Below are 5,050 nucleotides of genomic sequence, written 5' to 3'. Positions count from 1 at the left end.
CAAAAGGTAGAAAAGAAAATAAGCGGTCAGACTGGGTCCACCCTTGTTTTAATGAACCTTTGGATTAAAAACTGAAGAAAATCTTTTCCGTTCATAGAATTGAACGTGAGGATTAAGCATTATACATTACACATTATGCACAAGGCCTTTGGCACCTGGGTGAGAATTGGACCAAGCCTGATGTCTGATACAAAACTTCATAGCTAAAACTTAATCCCAAGACTCCCCCTGAAAAGGGGAGGAAATACTTGAAGCTGACCCTTAAAATAGCTTTGGAAAAATCATACTATTTAACAGCATCTGTTCATACACTTTCATACAGCATTCTTGAATGCAGTTAAAAAAGAGAAATAGTAAAAAAAGACTAATGTAACGATCAAGAATTGCCTTTTAGGGAATTTTTTTTGGATTTTTTTTAGGGGGGTTGTCCTGTGGGTAATTGTCTGGGGGCAATTGTCCTGGGGGTAATTGTACAAAAATCAGAAAAAACTAATGATGAAATCTCAAGAAATTGTCTGACCCCTAATTTCCAGGAGATTATTTTATATTTATTATCCAAAGTTTATTATCCAAAATTTCAAGTAGGTTAGTGAAAAAAGTTTGTCAATAGTATTGACAATACGTCCCTCGCCTTGTACAATTTTTTTTTGGTAGCCCATTCTTTTGTCTTTCATAAAACACAGCAGTTGGCAGCAGTTATACCTAGGGGACAAGATAATTTTTATCCAATTTGTACTGGTTGAAGGAAATTAATGTATGTGGAGTAATTTGTTTTGAGTTAATGAACGGCGTATTAAAAAATACACCATTTCTCTTTCACACTAAGTAGGCTTTTAAATCGAAATATGCGACTTGCTATTTGTTAATCCCATCAGGCGATAGGCTGTTAGGCGGCGGGCGTTCTCTAATTCTCCAATCAACGTCCGGTCATTTTGAATGAAAACAAAAAAGTTAAAAAGGGCACGCTATCTGTGAAAGTTATTGTGACATGTTATGACAGAAAGTATGATTGATAAACTTGGTGGAGTTAATAAAAAACAAATTTGTTTTCAAAGAGATTTAACATTATTATAAGTGAAGATACAGGCCAGATATGTAACAGTCCCATGTTTTGACCAATTGTTTGAAGTTAGAGCAGTTGACGGTAACAATCGAATTTGGAGAATCAAAATTTTAAAAAGTTTGTAAGTATGTACTTTCTTAACAACCCTTTGAAGACTCGATAACCATTGAGTTCTTTGATTGTGATTGATTACTTTCGATAACTTCAATAACCAAATGATTACTTCGATAACTAATTACTATCATATGGGTAAAGGCCACATTTTTGGTACACTGTCCATTCCATTACGTTTTTAAACTTATTCCGGTCAGAAATCAAGCCAAAGTACTCAAAACTTTTAACTTTTTTGTGTTCTATGATAAGATGCCCCTTTAAAAAATATAATGTGACTATCTATAAATGATTTCTGCACCTTTGAGGTCCCTTTGAAGTCCAAATATCTCAATTTTTCTTTAATAAATAATAAAAAATTGAACTTGATCTTAATTTTTTTTTCTCTCTGGCACTAGGGCATAAAACCTACTCAAAAAGTTAACTTCATTCACATTATCCCCCAGCATCAGATTTAATCATGATATCGTGTATCTATTGCCCAGCAAGCAAATTTTTCTAAAATGCACAGTTTGGTACCCTGATCTTGTCCCTTCCGTTACGCTAGTTACTTTTAGTCAAAATTACCTAGTCAAGTTTACTTTTTGGGCCTCTTCTTGTCAGTTTATCATTGGGATGTTCCTAGATTCTATTTTCATGCGCTCATCTAATTTATAAGCTCAGTTTTTTCAAAAATTGTGCCTGACATGGGAGATGGTCACCAAATTTGTCCCTTTCGTTACGCATGTATGATTTGGAATATTTAGTCAACTGATTCGCAAGAATGATTTTCCTTTGGTGTAGTTTCTATACCCATAGGACTACTTATTTTCACAAAAGCATTTCTGAACTAGAATTTGTCTCATGGAGATACTGTGAAGTGAATCTTGTTGTCCCTTCCGTTAGGCAATTACTTTTTTATTTTCTGGTTTACGGAATCGCCGACGTTTTTTTTGCAAAAATTAAATAAAAATAAAATTGAAATTCATAGAAATTTTATTTATTTTTGCACTTCCGATTCTGTTTAATCTGCCATGAAATGGATTTTTTTAGAAAACTTCATTTTATAAGAGCAGGAAAGGAAGATAAATGGGTATAAAAACAGTTATCTCTTTTTCCCAATATGCTTTCTCCAATGGCGCTCAACACAATTTTCCAGCTGAAAAACTTTCTTTGATTTTCTGCTGTGTATGTAAGTTTCCTCAAAACACATTTTATTTTCTCCAACATTAAAGTTTGAAAACAACAATTTTATTTTTATTTTTTTTCCATCCTCCGCTCCAAAAGATCATCTCCAAATGTCTGTAAACCAGAAAATAAAAAAGTACTTGCCTTACGCGTTACGGCATTTTTTTATAAATGCTAATATAATAAAAACTTTGAGACTTTTTTTTTTTTCTTTTCAAAACTAAGGTATTTGAAGACATTGCAATGTGTTTCAAGCTGAAAAGGTTTGAAACACTTCAATGACATTTGATGAAAAATAAGCAGAAAAGTGTCCCTTCTGTTACGCTTTTATCATTTAATTGATATTTTATGATAATATTTATCATAGTAATCATAGTTTTGGTAGATTTGTTAGACCCTTTGATTAGCTTTCTTCTATTATACCCAAAAAAGATGTTCCATTGTTAAAAATAAGTTACACAAAATACACTCTACAGTCAACTTGAAAAATATTTATTCAAATTTTATCAGTGGAATTGATTCAACAACTCTGAAGAAGCATTTTCCAATAAATGTCTTTCTTGAAATTGCAATATAGGGAGAAAAACCTAGTCTCCATTGGTTTATTGATAAGGGTTAAAAACTTGACTGGGTGGAAATTAGAGCTACAAACCTTTTATAAAACAATGTTATTGAGGGGCACGCAATTGACTATCATGGTAGAACCATTACTTAATACAAATAAATAAGTTTAGAAGCTTTTTGAGGATAAATATTTTTTAGTGTAACGGAAGGGACAGGTGTACCAAAAATGTGGCCTTTACCAATATAATATAATCTTTAAGATAAATGCAATGAAAAATGAAACTTTTCCATGTTTCACTTTTTTGCACCTATTCTTCAAAAAGAAAATATTCAAGACTTTAAGTTCTTCTTTTATTCAATGATTTTTTACGCCACTTTGTTGACAATCTAACTCTTGCATCAAATTCTCGCTTTCTTCAGTAAATTGAAGATGAGAAAAAACCTAAGCCACGGATCACGGATTGAAACAAATACATGAAGGGTGGGATTTTACAGCCGCCCGTCGTGCAAGGCACTAAAGGCCACGGGTGCCAAAAAGAAGGACTGTTGGAAATGCGGCAACCTCATTGGTGGAAATTTGATAAACAGCTGTGAAAGAGCGCTGGGAAGCAATCAGAAGAGACCACTTTCGTTTTTATTGCAGATTTCTATAAAAACTTCTCTCAGGGATTACTTGTCAATGTACATGTACACATGTGTTCTGTCAACTTGTCAGCATTGTATTGTTGTAAAGGAAAAGATAATAAGAGGTAAGACTAGCCTAGTTTCTAATCCTGATATAGGAGTTTATATTTAGATTGACAAAAAAAGCGCCAGCCATAAGATTGACCCCCTTATTTTCCAGTCAGGGAAATCCCTCAATTGCGGTAGTTATTTTCTACTGTGATTGCGGTACAAACGTCACTTTTACATTTTTCATATACCGCAATTGCAGTATATTTAAGAAACAGAATTCATAATTCAAGGAGAAAACAGGCAATTTTTGTACATAATTGATCATATCTTTTTAACGCACAGACAAAATATTTTTCCGTAGATCAGATTCTTTTAATAAAGAAAAGCTTTCTTCTCGTTCGATTTTTTACAGTCGATGTTTGTTTATCTTTCTATATGTAGCTGTTGTAGGCTAACCCCAAATAAAAACTACCGCAGGCGCAATTGCAGTATATCGCAATTGAGGGATTTCCCTGACTGTTTCCCCACATTTTCCCCCACCATTTTGTGTGCCTTGACCCTTTGGGTTTCCTCAAGTAAAACTCATATCACGAATTCTGATTGGTCGGAGAAAACGAAAGTAGTTTTCGCATGTGAATTGTGTGTGTTAATTGGGCAAGATAAACTTGATTTCAGATTATTTTGACGTGTTACTACAGGAAACATATTCAATAAAATGAAAGGTATATAATCTAAGGTAATCGAAAAGTAATCGCAATGATTAAACAAAGTGAAAATGGTCAAAGAAAATGCCATAATCTGGAGTCAAGTGAGTATTCTATCACCGATAAAATTGATAGGTTGTCACTGACCACCTTCGATTATTATCGATCATTATTGATTACTTCGATCACAATCGAACGTTTGATTGGTACCGTCGTCTGGGCCCAGTTGTTCAAAAAGCAATTAGATTAAGATTAGATTAAGAGCCGATTACCGCTAACCATGATTAATTTTAGATTTGTTATTCCCACAACTTGCTAGCGTTGTTCAAAACTTGATTTACTAATCTGAGGGGTTTTCCCGAAAAAAGCAGACCTTGAAGCGCAATTCGAGCAAAATCGAATGCGCCGGGGTTTTCCCTTGTTTCCAAAACAAAAACAAAAACCCCAAAAAAAATTCTAAAATTACCAAAACTCAAATAAAAATGGAGAATGCAAATGAGAAGAAACCAAGAAAAGTTCACAAGAAAACCGAACTTCTCAGCAGATGAAACACGAGTCCTACTGGACTCATACGAAGAATTCAAAGATATCCTAGAAGGAAAATTTCAAATGCTCTAACACAACAAAACAAGAATGAATCATGGCAAAAAATAGCCAGCAACGTTAATGCTGTTGGGGTTACCCCTCGTATGATTGCTAGTATACAAACCAAATTTAAAAACATTAAATCTGAAGCAAAGCTGGTGTATAACAAATTCAAGAGACA

This window comes from Clytia hemisphaerica, unplaced genomic scaffold, assembly GCF_902728285.1.
Source record: "Clytia hemisphaerica strain Z4C2 unplaced genomic scaffold, Clytia hemisphaerica genome assembly, whole genome shotgun sequence".
Lineage (NCBI taxonomy): Eukaryota > Metazoa > Cnidaria > Hydrozoa > Leptothecata > Clytiidae > Clytia > Clytia hemisphaerica.
The sequence above is the reverse complement of the archived record's forward strand: the minus strand, read 5'-3'. Positions refer to the sequence as shown.